Raw genomic sequence first — 20,633 nt, forward strand, 5'->3', positions numbered from 1 at the left:
ATTCAGAGCTCGGCGGTTGGTGCCCTCATGGGAACAGTGGCGCGCTATTCTCCTACAATTTGACATGTTACATAATGTATGTCGTTAGTGAGAAGATGCCATTTATCAATTACAGGCATTGGAACCTCGATTCTCTTTGATGTTCCGTAATAGGTATCTCCTGGGATTGACCTTTAAATCCGTGTTGCGTTTAGTTGTTGTTGCGGGCAGAAATAAATTGATATTGCTTGCTTTGCAATAACGGGGTCCCTTGTGTTCTTTTGGTAAAATAAAAGCGACAAAAACCAGTTCCATTTATCATATGAAATCTGTGCTAAAGGCGGAGTTCATTGAAGGACTCCGACTGTTTCATAAGCATGTTTTGTTTGTTTGTTTGTTTGTTTGTTTGTTTGTTGTTTAACGCCGCTCTCAGCAATATTCCAGCTATATGACGGCGGTCTGTATGTAAATAATCGAGTCTGGACCAGACAATCCAGTGAACGACATCCTGAGCATCGATCCACGCAATTCGGACAGATGACATGCATAAACCAAGTCAGCGAGCCTGACCACCCGATCCCGTTAGGCGCCTCTTACGACAAGCATAGTCGCCTTTTACGGCAAGCGGGGGCACGGGTGGCCCAGTCGTCGAAGGCGCCGCGATTCGCTGTGGAGAGTTGCGTCCCTTGGGCATGCTAGAAACCTATGATTGTGGGTTCGAATCCCGATTCGCCCCGATTATGTTTCTAGGTTTGTCAGCACCATACCTTTGCGCGTGGGTTTCACCGAAGTGGTAAACGTCCGAGACCTGCATCACTTCGGGCTTTCCTCCCACATTAAGCTGGCACGCCGCGATATAATTGGAATACATTTAAAAGCGGCATTAAACCCAACTCACTCACTCACTCACTCAAAACTCTTCCTGAAGACCTATTCTACCCCGATTCTTCACGGGTCGATTCATATGTACAAAAAACATATGGGCAAGAAGGGAAACGTAATTGGCGCCCATGGGGATGCCTCCTTCTTGTATAAATGTCTTAAGAAATGTTTGCCGAACTTCTGTGCTGATACAGATCGATTTGACAGAATTTAATTTGCCTTTTCGTTATTCCGATACCAATATAACATTGAAAAGTCACAGCTCTCGAACGTGTCGGATTATCAACGAACGATATCGCGACGGTGGTTAAAATTACTTCGTAAAGGAGTGAGTTGGGTGTAACGCCGCTTTTAACAGTATTCCAGTTATATCGCGGCGTGTCAGCTTAATGTGGGAAGAAAGCCCGAAGTGATGCAGGTCTCAGACGTTTACCATTTCGGTGAAACGCACGAGCACGGGTATGGTGCTGACAAACCTAGAAACATAATCGGGGCGAACCGGGATTGGGACCCACAATCATAGGTTTCTGATGTGCCCAAGGGACGCAACTCTGCACAGCGAATCGCGGCAAAGGTTGATGGTAGCACCCAGGACTACTTCGATGTCCTTTGTGCCCTTGGAATAGAACAGTATGAACGCTTCTCAAGCACCATTGGTGACACGCGTGGGCGAGTGGAGTAGGACCCGCGATTCTCTGTACAGTTACTTCACTTAACCGTGCCTGGATCCGCTAATCGTGGGTTCGAATCCAAGATTTTTCCGTGCTCGAGGTTTTCACCAAAGCGGTAAACGTCTTGGACCTGCATGGCTTCAGACTGTCTGAACTAAGCCGACACGCCGTAGTTTGATGTGAATACTGCCCAAAATGTGTCACTCACTCGCCTACTCACGCACTCACTCGGGGCGGTCGGGTAGCCTAGTGGTTAAAGCGTTCGCTCGTCACGCCGAAGACCCGGGTTCGACTCCCGACATGGGTACAATGTGTGGAGCCCATTTCTGGTGCCCCCCGCCGTGATATTGCTGGAATATTGCTAAAAGCGGCGTTAAACCACACTCACTCACTCACTCACTGAAAAACTCACTCACTTAAAAACTCACTCACTCACTCACTCACTCACTCACTCACTCACTGCATTTAACATAGCTAATAAGACCTTTAAAATACACAAGACAAAAATCATGCACAATAAGTCTTGTTTCGAAATGCAATTCCGCATTAAGCTACCAGTCTAAAGCTAATTAAAACAATACAGTTTCTTCAAGATCATTTCGCGCTTGAAATGAAATAATTTGTAAATTCAATTGGACGGCACACAGGGCCCCTCGAGCTGTAGATGGTGCATTCAATATGTATGACTGCCCGCTGATAAGGAAGCCGCATCGAGCCTGCGGGAAAAATCAATATTCGTCTCAGGTTGTACTGATCACATAGCCGGGCTACAAATGTCTACATCGTTCCGACCCCGTGATAAGATAGGAACCTTGCTCAACCATGTCTTATTCTTCCTCTGCAGGGGACTCACTTCCTAGTCTCGGAGGCGAGATCACGCGAGATATCGTCGACGAGATTCTCTGATCAAGATCCCTGCGGGCATTTGTCCTGGTAAGTTCATTATTAAGTATATTTATGTCTGCCAGCTAATAGAGTTATAATGTGGGTATAGTACGGTGGTGTTTGGCCAATGTTTGCTCTGGGAATTGTGGATTTTTTCTCCATCTTTTTTTCCTAGAGTAATTGATTTGGATGGATGATTTGCAGGGTTGATGTAATAATTAGAGGGGAGTTCTTCAGCAGATGGCCACCGTCTGTCTGGATGGTGTGTGAGTAGGTGGGTTAAAACTGTTGTTCGCTGACGCCAGCAATATTAAAGCTATAGCACAGCGGCTGGTACGAATGTATCATTTACCCAAGGCAAACCAGTGGTTGCTGATGTGAGTGAGTGAGTGAGTGGGGTTTAACGCCGCTTTTAACAGTATTCCAGTTATATCACGGCGTGTCAGCTTAATGTGGGAGGAAAGCCCGAAGTGATGCATGTCTTAGACGTTTACCACTTCGGTGAAACCCACGAGCACGGGTATGGTGCTGACAAACCTAGAAACATAATCGGGGCGAACCGGGATTCGAACCCACAATCATAGGTTTCTGGCGGATATGAGTATAGACTACTGGTGTATGGCGTACAAAGGCCCACATTGTGCACCCAATCCTAACTCAACACGCACTTTACCTACTCTTATGATCTGTATGGGAAATTGTTCCATCAAGGATTAACCTTTGTTTGTTGTTTTACGCCGCACTCAGCAATATTCCAACTATATGACGGCGGTCTGTAAATAATCAAATATTGGACTAGACAATCCAGTGATTGACATCATGAACCTCGGTCTACGCAACTGGGATACGATGACATGCATCAACCATGTCAGCGATCGTGACCACCTGATCACGTCAGTCGCCTCTTACGACAAGCGCACTTACTGAAGATTTCTAACCCGGATCTTCACGGGGTGAATAAATAACCTTTGTACTTGGGCAAGGCTAGACCATCGGCATACAGCATGCCCCCTTTCGTCCCCTCACTAACTTGAAATCTAGTTCACGTGCATCAGGTTTTGTTTCAGTAACATTTTCAAAATTAAATTTTCGTTGAACGAAATTGTCATCCACAAAAACATATATTCTTGCATACTTTTATTTTTAGAAAGTATTTAGTCTCATGCATATGATTTCACGTAACACATATGCAGCCCCCCCCCCAAAAAAAAAGAAAAAAAAAGAAGAAATAATATTCATGGTAAGCTTAATGAAAGTACTGATGTTGGTGATTGATGCTAATGGATGTTACTGTTGGCGTTAAAAAAAACGAGCCCTGAAATACAGTAATCTTCAGGACATAAAACACCGATCTGCATCCGTCGAAATAATTGCACGGATACATCAGATCAAAGGGCTACTTTTGTGGCCCACTGTTAGAGGAAAGTGTCGTTATTCATTAAGCCGTGTCACCTTACAACATGCCCAGCTAGCTCGACACTTGTAGGACGGAAAGGTGTAATTACATTAGGCACCGTAAACACCTAGAATAGACTCAACTAACAACACAATCAATACCACTGTCTGACGTTGTGTTAAAAACATTGGGTGCGTGAAGGCTCTGTACATCAATTCATATAGATAGGCCTATATACTAGTCGACTTGATGGTGTTACTGTGTCATTGGGGTTGGCAATTTCATTAATCTTGCATCAAGTCGGTAATGGATTATTAATAACCAAACGGAATTGTGTTCAGAGATCTAGATAATAGGTAGCCTTTAGTTAATAGGTACATATACACTCACACACACGCTTTCAGGTCTTGTGAGGTGATTGTAAGAGGCGACCAAATGGGTCCGGTCGTCAGGCTCAGTATTTGGTTGATTGCATCCCATCCCACCTCGATGGCGTGGGGACCGCCTCCGTGGTCTAGTGGTAGAGCGTCCGCCCGGAGAGCGGAAGGTCCGGGGTTCGATCCCCGGCCGCGTCATACCAAAAGACTTTAAAAGAGGGGACTTGTTGTTACCCTGTCTGGCGCTCGGCATTAAGGGGCTAAAACAAGGACTGGTCGGCTCGGAGTCAGAATACTGTGTCTGAGTGGGGTATTCCTGTTAAACTGCGGCATGGTATCTCAGTGAGCTAGCACTATAAATCGGCATCAGTCCGGACTAGTACAAGCAGCCACACAAACACACACACATACATGCACGTCGCTATATAAGTGCAATAATCATGGACGCGACGTTAAACCCAATTTCACCTCACCTCACCTCGATTGCGTGGGTCGTTGCTTGCTTTACTGATCACTGGATTGTCTCGTCCAAGCACGATTATTTACAAACCACAGATGGAATATTTCAACAAAAACAACTGCAAAACGTCGTGTATCTGAGCCTTCCTGTATATGCCGGGGCGGTCGGGTAGCCTAGTGGTTAAAGCGTTCGCTCGTCACGCCGAAGACCCGGGTTCGATTCCCGACATGGGTACAATGTGTGAAGCCCATTTCTGGTGTCCCGCGCCGTGATATTGCTGGAATATTGCTAAAAGCGGCGTAAAATCAAACTCACTCACTCACTCACTCCTGTATATGCCGGTTCTGGGACAATGAACATTAAGATCGAATCAGTTGTTGAGGTCACTGGAAGACCTAGCCATCAATTTAAGATTCCGAATCGTCTGAATATTTTGTTTGTAATTTTATTGTTCAGAAACATATTGATCTTGGTTCTCAAATTTGAGATTGTTCGCATAGGGAAACAATCTACTTGTCCAGGATTTCGTCAATGTATTTGTTACCACCTGAAAAAACTCACTGTCCAGAAAGCAATGTCATTTCATCAAATGAGTAATTCCAAACAATTCCCGGTCTAGTGAAACTAAGATCAACAAATTGACGTTGAACCCCTGTGATATTGGCTGTGCCGCACTCGTGTGTTGTGTTTCTGTCAGCGTTTTCTCCGTCAACATTTGTTTGTTGACAGACAAAACAAATTAAAAGTTTAAAGTCTGGGGCTCTGTTGACCACACCAAGCGTGATTCCCACACTGGCTTCTGGTAGTTATATTTATGATCAGCTCGAGTTGATATGCTACGGGAAATCACATTTTTCTCCAGTTCATTCAGTCAGTGATTTAAGACTTGTTTGCAAAATGGTTAAGGGGATAGGACTTAATGTATCGCCCTGGCGCAGTCAAAGTTAGATATTATTTTTAAGTGCCGATCTCTTCTCCTAGTGAAATGTGTGAAACCCATTTCCGGTGTCCCCGTCGTGATATTGCTGGAATATTGCTAAAAGCGGCGTAAAACCATATTCACTCACTCACTCTTGGTGAAGAGGTTTTCAGATGAGAAGGATGTCAACTCAGAAGTACCTTCCTGCAGGAACAGGCACCTCGACATGGCCATAAACACACACAGATCATTTCAAAGCTTGAATCTTATGTTCAGAGTAAACATTATATATTTTAATTAAATTTCAAACAGACAACAGCCAATGTAAATCTTATATTTGAAAATAGAGGACTTTTTAATGCCGTGGCTTGTTTAAATTTTCTTCTGGCATAGACTGGTGTCCCCCGCCGTGATATTGCTGGAATATTGCTAAAAGCGGCGTTAAACCATACTCACTCTAGCATAGACTCGATTATTTACAGGCCGCCGTAAAAGAAGCTTAAACAATTCACGCGGAGTAAAACAACATTCAACCACTCTCCTTTCTAATATGAAGCCATGTTCCCCGTGACAAGTTCTGTTCCACTCTGCCAGAATATAACTTGTAACCTTTTCTTTATTTTGTTGTAATATTGATTGCTTATTTAACTTTATCAGGGCGGTGGTGTAGCCCTGTGGTTAAAGCATTCGCTCGTTACGCCAAAGGCCCGGGTTCGATTCCCTATATGGGTACAATGTGTGAAGCCCATATGTTGTGTTCCCGTCGTGATATTGCTGTAATATTGCTAAAACGGCGTAAAATCATACTCACTAACTCGCTCTCAGTTTCGCTAAAATGACGTTATTGATGATGCAGTGTCACTGCATAAACATGATTCTATGATAGTTTGTGATAAAAAAACGTCCTGTGATTTTGACGCCAAGACATCATGCGCTTAAAATCGTGCTACATGCATTACGCACTGATCATCAGAAACGATTCCATGGTATGATATTTTAAAGGAAGACATCAAGCGATACCCAAGGGTTTGCAGACCTAAAGAGACACGTGACGTTTTTCACATGACATCAGGGTTCTAATCCCCTTTAGGGACACATGTGAAGACAAACATCTATCTGACTGGCACGATGATGCAAATCTCATTGTGGAATTAAGCAGCGCTTTGGATGAGCGGTCGATGCCTACCTTTAACCAAACACAAATTAACCCTTCATTTCCACGTTGGACCTTGTGCGTAATTGCCACCAGTACGGGGCAAACCAGGTTGTTGTTGAGACCTTCCAAACACGGAATCAATAGTCGTCCCTTGTCCCCTTCCGTCTCCTCATTATCCTTATCATTAACAGCACCGTTAGACATATGCTGCAGCATTATCTCTTCTTACCTTCTTTCCTGGAGATCAACTGGCTTCGTGCAGGGTTGTCTCCCTTTGTCGTTCTTTGTTCGATCGCGCGGTAATAAAACGGCAACATCAGTCGCAGAAATCACAGAGTGGCGAGTTGGGAGGCGTGTGATGGATGGCCGAGCCGCTCGCAGAACCCTGATTGGAAAATCAATGGAGCATAATTGGAGAGTCATTAGGAAAGAGGCTATGGATCAGAACGAGGCTCTCTGGGGGAGAAATCCTTTTATATTCACTCTTTGGCTACAAAGCGCCAAATATTTGGGTTCCTGAGTAAAGCAAGTATTAATACCAATGCTTGTATTGGAAGTTCCTCGGGGCCAGCGGACATACGTCGTTATGTAAATAGGCTCCGTTTGGGCTACACAGGGAGTGCTTTATACTTGTGTATTGGGATAAGTAGCTTCATACATGTCAACAGCTGTAACGATGTTAGGTTTCGGGTGTGTTTGCTGGTGGTGGTGGCGGTGTTGTAGTCATCCGCACGAGGAAATGTAGTTTCGTCTGACATGTTGGTCATTGTGTAATCGACCGCCTCCGTGGTCTAGTGGTAGAGCGTCCGCCCGGAGAGCGGAAGGTCCGGAGTTCGATTCCCGGCCGCGTCATACCAAAAGACGTTAAAAGATGGTACTTGTTGTTACCCTGTCTGGCGCTCGGCATTAAGGGGCTAAAACAAGGACTGGTCAGCTCGGAGTCAGTATACTGTGTCTGAGTGGGGTATTCATGTTAAACTGCGGCATGGCATCTCAGTGAGCTAGCACTATAAATCGGCATCAGTCCGGTCTAGTACAAGCAGCCACACACGTGCATGCACGTCGCTATATAAGTGCAATAATCTTGGACGCGACGTTAAACCCCATTTCACCTCACCTCACCCATTGTGTAATCAGAGCCAAGTTCTACAACTAATGGGCGGTCGTTTCACATTACCAGATATGAGTGAGTGTTGTTTTACGCCGTTTAAGCATACTTCATGGTTATGGAAAGCAGCATTGACTTTACACATTGTGTCCATGTGTGTAGTCTCTCTTGCAGGGGGGCGGTCGGGTAGCCTAGTGGTTAAAGCGTTCGCTCGTCACGCCGAAGACCCGGGTTTGATTCCTACATGAGCACAATGTGTGTAGCCAATTTTTGCTGTCCCCCGCCTAGATATTGCTGGAATATTGCTAAAAGCGGCGTAAAACCTCACTCACTCACTCACTAACAGACCCCAGAGCATGTATACAATATTCACCGCTATTTCATTGTCGTCCCTTTCTCAGCTCGAGCGTCTTATTCTCATACATTGCTGACGTGCGTTGGGTTCCTCTATCACCGGGGATTCTTTCATAGCATTTTGCCCCTTGAGGATTCCGGGCTACGATTGTCTTCACAACTCATGCTTGTCGCAAGAGGCGACTAACGGAATCGGATGGTCGGGCTCGGTGACTTGGTTGATGCATGTCATCGTAACCCAATTTCGTTGATCGATTGTGTGTTGTTTTACGCCGCACTCGGCGATATTTCAACTATATGACGGCGGTCTGGACATAATCGAGTCTGGGCCAGACAATCCAGTCACTGACATCGTGATCATCGATCTACCCAATTTGGACACGATGACATGCATCAACCAAGTCGCCAAGCTTGACCACCCTCTTTAGTAAGTTGACCTTACGACAAGCATGGGTTGCTGCGTACCTACTCGTACCTGGGATTCCCACGGGAAAGTCAGCGTCAGAACTTGCACCTGCCGACGAGCTCCCCTCCAGAGACTGTGCTGGCTGTTGTTGCACTGTGATATTGACTGCAGCAGCACCTTTGGGGATGGTGATATTCCGCTTGATGGAGTCAGCTCATCCATTATCAAAGAGATCTGGCTGGGACGGGAGGCGATACTGATGCTTATTACGACATCGGTTCGTGAAGTCGGATTCTCCCCAGGGAGTTGAGAATGGCAGCAGCGTGGTTCTTGGTCTTGGGGATGAGGTGGTGTGGGAGCGCGTCTGGCATATTATACTAAAGTATGACCCGCATCATCAGCCATGTCAGCTGTCATGTGACAAGATAAGCCAGTTGGCGTTTCTGCATGGAATGAAAGTGGTTTGATGCGTCATACATAAATGCCTTGCAAATGGTCATTTGAAACATGACAAACATGCCAGGCATACGGTCGTTAACATGTCAGACAAATGGTCATAAAAACATGCCATCCATGTTATTCATATCATGTCAGACATAGTCATTAAAACATACCAGACATATCGTCACCTATAGCATGCCAGACATATGGTCATTATCACATGCCAGACATTTGGTCGTTATCATATGCCAGACATATGGTCGTTATAACATGCCAGACATATGATTACTTATAACATGCCAGACATGTGGTCATTATAACATGCCAGTCATATGGTCATTAGCACATGCCAGACACATGATCGTTATATCATGCCAAACATATGGTCATTATAACATGCCAGTCATATGGTTACTTATAGCATGTCAGACATATGATCGTTATAAGACCGCTCACATATGGTCATTATAACATGCGAGGCGTATGGTTACTTATAACATGCCAGATATTTGGTCATTATAACATGCGAGGCGTATGGTTACTTATAACATACCAGATATTTGGCAGGTGTTATGCCGTGGTATAACTGGATCATAGGTGTAACGTACATTGCTCATGATATCAATCAGTGGTTTGAGGACAGACTCGATTATTTACTGGCATCATTCAAAAAGCTGGAATATTACTGAGTGCATTGCTAAAGAAACAAACACGCAAACGCTATAACGAATACATTGGTACTTAAAATCGACGTCGGATACTAGGAACCGACATTAGGGTTTCCAATACTTGTTTTGCGAGGTACAAAAACGTGGTTCTTATAGCACTGTTGTATGCAAAAAACGAACCACCATTGTGACGTCTTTTGGTCACGTGCTTTTTAAGGTCATCCAACCTTTGTGTATCGCTTGATGACTGCCTTTAAGGATTCCATTGAGTTGGTTATTTCCGATTTGCGATGCCCAACTCCTTCCGTTTCCAAGATATTCATGCCTACTGCAGCTATTTCCGTACCCCAGTCCGCTTCCAAACATCACATTCCCAATTCGCCAAGGCCGCAGCACACCATTACCCAATCCGACCGTCCACATCACTTATCCAACCACCATTATATTTCATTTCGCAGCATGATCCTACTTTTATATAAACTCCATTTCCATCCTCGGTTGCTTCGAAAACACGTTCACCAGTTCCGTAATCAGCACCAACTTAATCCATAATCCAGGCCATGATATAAAACTATTAAGCGTCGTTCAATCTCAAATGTAGGCCTTTTCTCATTACCGAAAGATAAAGCTAATTTGGAGATCTAACGGCTGCGAATTCGTTCATCTTGATGACGGTAATGTAGACGAATGGTAATGCTACACCATAATGGCTAGGGGGACTGCATTTACAATTGATTCTGATTGTGAAATACTGAATTCCGACTCGTTATGCCATCAGCTGTAGACTCCGTATTTAGAGTTCTGAATCGAACGTGCTTCGTATCCCCTAGCGTGCCACCATCGGCGTCGTGAGGACGGTGGAGTGGAGGCAGCCGCGGGCGAGTTCCTGGAGTTGATGACGGAGACGGGTTTAATACGTGGACGGGAGTTTGCTTGTTTGGATGTGATTAATGTTGCAGACTGGACACAGGCGCTCGATGCGATAAGGACCGCCCTCGTGGTCTAGAGGTAGAGGGTCCGCCCGGAGAGCGGAAGGTCCGGGGTTCGATTCCCGGCCGCGTCATACCAAAAGACGTTAAAAGATGGTACTTGTTGTTACTCTGTCTGGAGCTCAGCATTAAGGGGCTAAAACCAGGACTGGTCGCCTCGGAGTCAGTATACTGTGTCTGAGTGGGGTATTCATGTTAAACTGCGGAAGGTGTCTCAGTGAGCTAGCACTATAACTCGGCATCAGTCCGGACTAGTACAAGCAGCCACACAAACACACACACGTACATGCACGTCGCTATATAAGTGCAATAATCTTAGACGCGACGTTAAACCCAATTTCCCCTCGCCGATGTGATAATGCCCTCAATGATATGAGGTGTAGTTCCTGTTAGACCGGCAGTGGGGCGGGCCTTGTTGGCACAGCCTTCCTTTGTAACGAAGAAGTCCTGGGTTCGATTCCCAACACCCAGTGTATAAACCTTTCTGTTTTATATTACGGAAACATTAAGAACACGCATTATCAACAGGTTGCAATTTGTGAACCTCAGTTTTGTAATATATATACCCGAAACTCTTTGCAACCGTATAATCAACAGGGTCCAATGTGTGAAATAGGTCCACTCGCACAAAGTGACCTTTGCTACGTTAGAACATGGGACTTACGATCGTCGTAGCGCTAAGATCGCTTTGTGCGCATGGACCGTGGTCGATTTTATGACATATGAGAAACTTTTGAAACATTTCAAACCCAAAGCTTTTCAAAATACAAATGTTGTTATATACCATCGATGTTGTCAACTGTGGCAAGTATTGAAATACGAAGTTCCAAATACAATAAACTACGGTTATAACGGACACGCTTATAACAAACTGACGGTTACAACGAACTTACTTTTTTGGTCCCGACTATTTGCTGTAGTTATGATGTATATATGCTTATAACGAACTACGGTTATAACGAACTAAAATAAGTAGTCCCTTTGAGTTCGTTTGAACCGTAGTTTACTGAAAAGCTCATATTTCTCGATTTTTTTCTCATTACGTACAAGACCCCCTTGAAGCAATTAAAAAAAATTAGTTTCATTTAGTTTATTTGCAATGACAATGTCAATTTCGTTGGGCTCTTGCCGTTGGCATAATAGAATGTAAAGGACACCAGTAGCTATTGGGCGTTATTGCCAGTGGTAGTTCGCAGGGATGGCATTCACATCATCGTGCATACCCCCTGGGCCAACTGCCGGCCAAATACAAAACATCCGTTTCATTAACACAATACATATATATATCAAAGACAATTATCCAAACTTTCAGCCGCTCCGTATTTCTATATGTACACAAACATAGAGATTATATCCCTCGGGGAGATGGCTTAGCTTTTTAAAAAGCTTTGCCGTCCAGCGTGCACTCTTTAATCAGCACCATGGCAGACACAACCCTCGGAGAGTAACCTTTTTCTTGGATGTGTGATGGCTAATTCTCGTTTTATGGAATTCCGAATCATTACATTCCTTTGTCTGCTGTTATTGGCTTGTGCCCAAGGGACGCTTCTATCCCAGAATGGTCGTAAACAGTCTCCGAGTCAATCGGCCAACCTTGCAGCTATATAGCTAGCATGGCTTTGGAAGCTTCCTTTACTTCGGGAGGTTCGGTAGAAGTGCTGGCAATTGGTGCTTGGGTCGCGTGATTGTTTATAACCGAAATTAGACCGCCTCCGTGGTTTAGTGGGTAGAGCTTCTGCCTGGAGACCGCCTCCGTGGTCTAGTGGATAGAGCGTCTGCCTGGAGACCGCCTCCGTAGTCTCGTGGGTAGAGCGTCTGCCTGGAGACCGCCTCCGTGGTCTAGTGGGTAGAGCGTCTGCCTGGAGACCGCCTCCGTGGTCTAGTGGGTAGAGCGTCTGCCCGGAGACCGCCTCCGTGGTCTAGTGGGTAGAGCGTCTGCCTGGAGACCGCCTCCGTGGTCTAGTGGATAGAGCGTCTGCCCGGAGCGCGAAAGGTCGGTGGTTCAATCCCCGGTCGTATCTAGTCCTGCACCATGACTATGGACTTTAAATTTCTTAGGTACTTTTTTAATAGAAGCCTAGGCAAGTCTAGATAAAACTAACCAAGTCTAACATGTTTTTATTGACTAAGTGTAGGTCAAGGTCGTATCGTAAAAATGTGCGTCATACCAAAAGACGTTAAAAGATGGTACTTGTTGTTACCCTGTCTGGCGCTCGGCACAAAGGGGCTAAAACAAGGAATGGTCAGCTCGGAGTCGGTATATCCACGTTAAACTGTTGCATTGTCGGGCTCGGTGGGCCAGCTCTATAAATACGACATAAGACCGGATTAGTACAAACGCGCGCGCAGAGCACGCACGCACGCACGCACGCACGCACGCACGCACACACTTGTACATGGTACTTGTTGTTGCCCTGTCTGGCGCTAGGCATTAAGGGGTTAAAACAAGGACTGGTCGGCTCGGAGTCAGTATACTGGGTCTGAGTGGGGAGTCATGTTAAACTGCGGCATGATGTCTCAGTAAACTAGCACTATAAATCGGTATTAGTCCGGACTAGCACAAGCAGCCACACACACACGTGCATGCACGTCGCAATATATGTGCAAAAGTCTTAGACGCGACGTTAAACTCCATTTCACCTCACCTCACCTCATAATCTGTGGAGGAAATACAAAATTAAAATTAATTTTATTTGTTGTTACATGGAAAACATTTTTTCCTTTTACCGCGCATGTTTGTTATCGCTCATCCCATAACTCTTTCTAATCTTGGCCGTTTAGTCCTAATTTTATAATTAAAATCCACCTTTGATATCGGAAAACAAAGCTAAATTGTCCCAATGCGTCCATGTTTATTGCATGTGAATGGCAGCCACTGAAACCTGCGATGCTGCATACGTCACATCAAAAAGAAAATGTCTCCGAGATTGACAGGAATCTATTTCACGATTAATTTATTGCACAAACAGAGAATAAGCTCGGACTAATTCGACCGGAAGCATTAAAGCAGAAAAAATTGACACACCACAGCTCGAATCAGGGACAATATTTGAACACATGTGGAAAATATTTCTATGATGTTTTATCAATATCTGACCAGCTATCCAATATGACTGACACATGTCAGGAGAGATTGCCTCACGTCAATCATACCCCGAAATCGATTGCGATTTCTCAAGCCCCGTTTAGCAGGTTAATCGTGTGATTTTATGCCTGTGTTGACAGGGAAAGATAAATTTAGACCATATTGAGCTCCACGTTTGCGATTGGAGATGGCGTTAAGTGTTCGCGATATGGTCAATGTAGACAGTGAAGCTATATGAAGAGAAGCTGCAGTAAGACAACGCCGTACAGTGAAAGATCCCCTGCCTGAGGCGACACGGACTGCCTGCATAGAACGATCTTAATACTAAGATAAAGACGTGTAACTCTTTATTTAACAAAAGCAAAGACCGTCCCTGTGGTCTAGTGGTATAGCGTCTGCTGGAAGGTCGTGGGTTCGATCCCCGGCCTTGTTATAAGGAAAGACGTTAAAAGATGGTACTTGTTGTTACCCTGCCTGGCGCTCGGCGTTTAGGGACAAAATCTAGGTCTGGTCGGCTCGGAGTCAGTATACAGTGTCTGAGTGGGGTATTCATGTTTAACTGCGGCATGGTATCTCAGTGGGCGTGCACTGTAAAATCGGCTTAAGTCTGGACTAGTACAAGCAGTCCCTCTCCCCGATCACCCGATAGTGCCGATATCACCGGTATTTAGTACTCGATAGTGCCGATATTACCCGATATTACTGATAACCCCGGTATTTAGTACCCGCCAGTGCCGATATCACACGATTGTGCCGATATTTCCCGATAGTGCCGATATCACAGGTATTTAATACCAGACAGTGTCGATATTACCCGATAGTGCCGATATCCCCGGTATTTAGTACCCGACGGTGCCGATATTACACGATTGTGCCCATATTACCCGATTGTGACGGTATTACCCGACAGTGATGATATCACCTGCTATTGCTCATATTATCCAATATTACTTTACAATGCCGATATCACTCGATAGTGCCGATATTATACCACACATACGAGAATATACTATAGTTAAAATAGTATAGCAATGTGATACTATTACGACTTAGTATCGATATCATACAGACTGAGTTATGTTGATATACATATAATAGCAAACTGCCAATATTATACAATAGTGACAATAACGACCCAGAGTTGACTATAACATTCCGGGGCGCTGGGGCAGCCTTGTGGTAAAGGCGTTCGTTCGTCACGCCGAAGACCCGGGTTCGATTCCCGACATGGGTCCAATATGTGAAGCCCATTTCTGGACTCCCCCGCCGTGATATTACTGGAATATTGCTAAAAGTGGCGTTAAACCATACCCACTATATCATTCCATATTAAACGTGCTGTTGAATTAAGGATGATGTGAATTCAGCGCCCGCTTGGACAAAGTGATCTTAGATTTACGACAGTCATAGCGCTATGTTAAAGTATGGGACTTACGATCGTCTTAGCGCTACAAACGCTTTGTGGAGCAGGGCATTGGGCTCATATCAGACTCGGGGGCACGGGTGGCCCAGTCGTGTAAGGCGGCGCGATTCGCTGTGCAGAGTTGCGTCCCTTGGGCACGCCAGAAACCTATGATTGTGGGTTCGAATCCCGGTTCGCCCCGATTATGTTTCTAGGTTTGTCAGCACCATACCCCTGCTCGTGGGTTTCACCGAAGTGGTAAACGTCTGAGACCTGCATCACTTCGGACTTTCCTCCCACATTAAGCTGACACGCCGTGATATAACTGGAATACTGTTAAAAGCGGCGTTAAACCCAACTCACTCACTCATATCAGACTCAACAAAGAAGTGGACGAGTGTCTACTTTTTATGCGGAAGCAATGACCGTCACCTTTACATAAAAAAGTTATTCATAACCTTATGTTTTAAAGATATTTGTGAAGTCATTTCCTGAAAGTATTTCCTTCATTAAAGAGTAAAACGTTTCCGCAAAATACGTAAATCTAAATTTATATGTTCCTTGAGTCAACCCTTTTAACTTCCATTTCAGTTTAGTTAGCTGATGAAACTAAACAAACTTTAACCTCGGGGGCGACTACCGGGATCGGGTGGTCAGGCTCGCTGACTTGGTTAATACATATCTTTGTTTCCCAATTATACGAATCGATGCTCATGTCAATCACTGGATTGTCTGGTCCAGACTCGATTATTTACAGACCACCGTCATATAGCTGGAATATTGATGAGGGCGGTAAACAACAAACAAACAATAACCTCAGATGTACTTGCGAGAAGCTTCAAAAGAAAAAAAAAATCCCTTAAAAAAATCGTAAATCCTTTCGTTTTGAGCCAATGTTTCAATGTCATTCCCGATCAACATCACCTAAATTTATTCTCAGAATATCCAAGTGAACAACAGTTAAAGTTGAAATATCGAGACCAAAATATCAGAGCAAAGGTATCTGTCCCGAACAATGTTATTTTACGTTACAAATCTTCTCTTTTTAATTATTGAGATTTTGTTTGTTTGTTTGTTGTTATACGCCGCACTCAGCAATATTCCAGCTATATGACGGCGGTCTGTAAAATAATCGAGTCTGGACCAGACAATCCAGTGATTGACATCATGAGCATCAATCCAAACAATTGGGATGGAAGACATGTATCAACCAAGTCAGCGAGCCTGACCACCCGATCCCATTAGTCGCCATTTACGACAAGCATAGTCGCCTTTTACAGCAAGTATGGGTTGCTGAAGACCTATTCTATCCCGGAATCTTCACGGGTTAATTATTTAGAAGAATCTAAAAATATATTGGTCTTAGACGGCATATAAAACATTCGCCTGAACACATCATGGAGTGTTTGGTCGGTCAGGTTCTTCACACTCTTCCCGGAGGTGACTCTCAGCAAACATGGCCGACATTTTCCGGCGAGCGCCGAGATTACGGTAATCTAGTTTTCCGGCTTCCATGTAAATTCTCCGTCTCCTAAACGTGTCAACATAATTATACGTGAGGTGTGCCCTCGTTCAATAGCCAGCGAAGTAACTCTATATGCACATAGAGATACTCGCTAAGGTCTCTGACGCTCGTAAATAAAACATATACGTTGTCGAATAATACGCTCTCCCAGACTTGGATAATTTCAGGAATCGTTCTTCTCGTTGGTATGCCAGTTCTGCCTGTGACATATCCTGTAAAAAGTACAGCATCTTTCTGATCATAATTCAAGTTGTCACGTACGGTCGTCATCCGCTGAAGTCACTCATCCCTGGATTAGACCGGGAAATGCGGTAATCTTCTGTATCTAAGCCAGGAATATTTTTAACGGTTTTCCCGTGATTACCTAATCCATACGTTATGTCCGTGTCGACGCAGCATCATCGACGCTGTTACTGTCGTCCTTGATTTTTAAGCACGCCTCGGCTGAGGCCATCTACGTCGCCCATGTCTATAACGTGGGTCAAAGGTGGCCCAATCATTTATAACTTTCTAGTTGCTTCCCATTGGTGTACCAGAAACCTATGATCGTGGGTTCGAATCCAACTTTCACCTACATATTGTGGGTAAGGGTGAAAAATTGCTCAAAAGGGTGCAGGGTGGTTTTCTTTGAACTCAGCAGGAGGGCATTCCACTGTTCGGAACAGGCCAGTGGGTAATTGACAACTGGTGATTAATTGTTACCAGATGGCTCCAGCTGGGTAAGCAGACGACACACTATTCTAAGATGCATTGAGAAAGAGAATTGAAAGCTTGCTTATGAACAGAGGGACTATACATTTTATTATCACTTTATCAAATCCCTGTAACCATTTCAAATAATACAGATTTAATAATACAAACTAAATATAAATTAGTGCATGTTGAAATATCCGACAGATTTATGAATTGTATTAACAATGCCGATGTTAGAAATAATCTCAATAAACTCCCCACCTCTCTCAATGTTTAATATGAAATAATTATCAAACTAATATTTTTGATAATCTGTTGTTTGGACAATATTAATGAGGGTGGGGGGTACAATGTGTAGCCTACACAAATTTGGGACATCCTGCCCCGACATGGACGGTTGCTCATGCTATCAACCACTGGCTTGTTTGGTACATAATGTCGTACATGTCACAGTTATGTAGCTGTGGTGGTGCAGTGTGTTGACAACATTCAGTCACTCACTAACTATGACTGTAGCGGGGCCAGCCAAGTAGTCAGTGTGTTCACCTGTCCGATTCATGTCCGGGTTTGATTCCCGATATGCGATCATTTCGCCCATCATCTTCCCGAGGCAAGAGGGTCAACTGACTTTAAAAGTCCAGTTTCTATTTTAATAGTCAGTTAACTCCCTTGCCTCGGGAAGATGTTCGCCCATCTGTTGATGCTGCAACACCACAAACAGTTATGTCCCATCTCATAGTCTCATACCTTCTAACATAAGTCTGGGGGCATGGGTGGCCCAGTCGTCTAAGGCGCCGCGATTCGCTGTGCAGAGTTGCATCCCTTGGGTACGCCAGAAACCTATGATTGTGGGTTCGAATCCCGGTTCGCCCCGATTATGTTTCTAGGTTTGTCAGCACCATACCCGTGCTCGTGGGTTTGACCGAAGTGGTAAACGTCTGAGACCTGCATCACTTCGGGCTTTCCTTCCACATTAAGCTGACACGCCGTAATGTAACTGGAATACTGTTAAAAGCGGCTATAAACCCAACTCACTCACTCACTCCAACATAAACTAGGTACTGCCAAGGCGACATAAAACCGTATACCCTCTCTCATTATCGTCGTGAGGTTTCCAGGGCCTTTACAACACGGCACCACATACATGTCTTAGACATATTAAGTATAAGATGCTTGTCATACCCAACTTTACCTTGGTTGATGCATGTCATCGATCCCAATTGCGTGGATCGATGCTCATGGTATTAATCACTGGATTGTCTGGTAAGACTCGATTATTTACAGACCGCCGTCATGTAGCTGGAATATTGCAGAGTGCGGCGTTAAACAACAAACAAACCAAACCAAAACCAACTCTACATATAACTAAATTATAATGAAATATAGTGCACTGAATTTTAAAATGAATGTAATGCACTGAAATTGAGATATAATGCTTTACAATTTAAACATGATGCACTTTTAATGTATTTTAGTTACATTGTGGTGAATGATATTTACATTGCGGTGTATTAGATAAAAATGCACTAAAAGTGTATGTAATGCAGAACAATCTACATGTAATAAGCTGCAATTTAGATACACCGTATTACAATGTAACAATGTTAGGGAGACGATTATCCAATCAAATTGCTCGGTGACTCGTTCAATAATTGAATTATGAACCGAAGCGTAATGGAGAACTCGGGAGCTTGATTGGTAGATTAAGCTGATAATTACAATTTCAGATTCTAAATTGTTATAAAATTCGCATTTTCGGACACATTTTTTAGAAAGTTCAATTCTGGTTGGAATTCATGGGCAGTTTGATCGTACTTACACGGAATCAATACTGGCTTTTGTGATTTGTATGCATGGGCTGTAGAATGATAAAAAAATAACCTTATTATGCATAATATTGGACTTAGTTTCATTTCTTATTAATTTGCATCTGTGTTACTTATTATTTTGTTCATAACTATTTTCAACTGATACGTGTCGATTCCCAAATTGAAACAATATGTTAACCCAGAAATATGTACGTACATGAACTTGTACATGAGCAACAAATGGTATACAATCACAATTGCATTACAAATATTCACTAGGTTTACAAATCAATATAAATAACTGCACAACAATTACAATGGCAGTACACATTAGAGTGGTAGTACAATATTCAATGGCAGTATAAACTGTGAGAGCAGTGGAAATGACAATGACAAGAATAATAATCATCTCCCCGCAACAGTGGTCTAGCTTCCGACCGCCGTGATATTGCTGGAGTATTGCTAAAAGCGGCGTAAAACCATACTCACTCACTCAAGCTTCCGAGACAGGCCTCGGTTGAACACCTGAGTAAAGTGATCTTCATACGAAAGCTGGTCTTGATGTAATGTCAGAAGAAATGTGAAATGAGATGTGAGATGAAACAGGCACGCGGCCGCTCCACGTATATAGTCTAAATAGCTTCCAGCACTTTCTACACAGTGCTAGACCAGTCCAGCGTCACTTGAACATCCCAGAATATGCCAAATGTTTCTATAACGCTTAAAATCCATGCATGCTATTCCGGAAGTTTATGGATAATTCGAGATTCTAAATATTATAACTTCCTCTCCACTGCTTACATTAAATTGTACTACATCCCTGACAACTAATCATTGTCCAAATATAATGAAATGAACTTCTACTGAAACTCAACAGAAACAAGGAAATACAGTTACGATCATTGTTTAACAATAAATTACACTGCCATATAACACAGTGTCTCGTATTCTTAATATTACCAGCTGTATCTGTAGTGCAGTGGATAGATGGTCTGCCCGGAGAGCGGAAGGTCCATGGTAAAATCCCCTGGCTGCGTCATACTGACAGACGTTAAAACGTGGTACTTGATGTTGCCCTGTCAGGCGCTCGTCATCAAGGTACAAAAACAAGGACTGGTCAGCTCGATGTCTTTATAAATGAAATAATCTTGAACGCGACGTTAAACCTCAGCTCACCAATTTCTATTGGATTATTTTGAACGCCTACTAAACGTCTCTAAGTCTAAAGATTGCAGCCAGTTGTTTCATTTGGTAAAGTCAGTTTTATAACATTTATAAAAACGGCCAGGTTAAATATTACATACAAAAACCCAACGCCATACAACTGACGTCGTTGCTCGGAAGTGTCCAACCGTCTGCTGCAATGTTGGTATGTTTAACAAAACCTGCTTTCCTTAAATTCCCAGAGCGCTTAAGATTAAACTCCACG

General features: G+C 43.8%; 1 protein-coding gene across 2 annotated transcripts in view; it reads left to right on the forward strand.

The window, feature by feature from the left end:
- Positions 1–20,633, forward strand: part of LOC124143331 — a 91,054-nt gene that overhangs the window by 29,169 nt on the left and 41,252 nt on the right. For both annotated transcript variants that reach the window (XM_046512265.2, XM_046512263.2), the window contains exon 2: positions 2,377–2,465. The gene's annotated coding sequence lies outside the window, so the exon portion shown is untranslated. The remainder of the gene's footprint in view (positions 1–2,376; positions 2,466–20,633) is intronic.

Source organism: Haliotis rufescens, unplaced genomic scaffold, assembly GCF_023055435.1.
Source record: "Haliotis rufescens isolate VD_foot unplaced genomic scaffold, xgHalRufe1.0.p SCAF_14, whole genome shotgun sequence".
Lineage (NCBI taxonomy): Eukaryota > Metazoa > Mollusca > Gastropoda > Lepetellida > Haliotidae > Haliotis > Haliotis rufescens.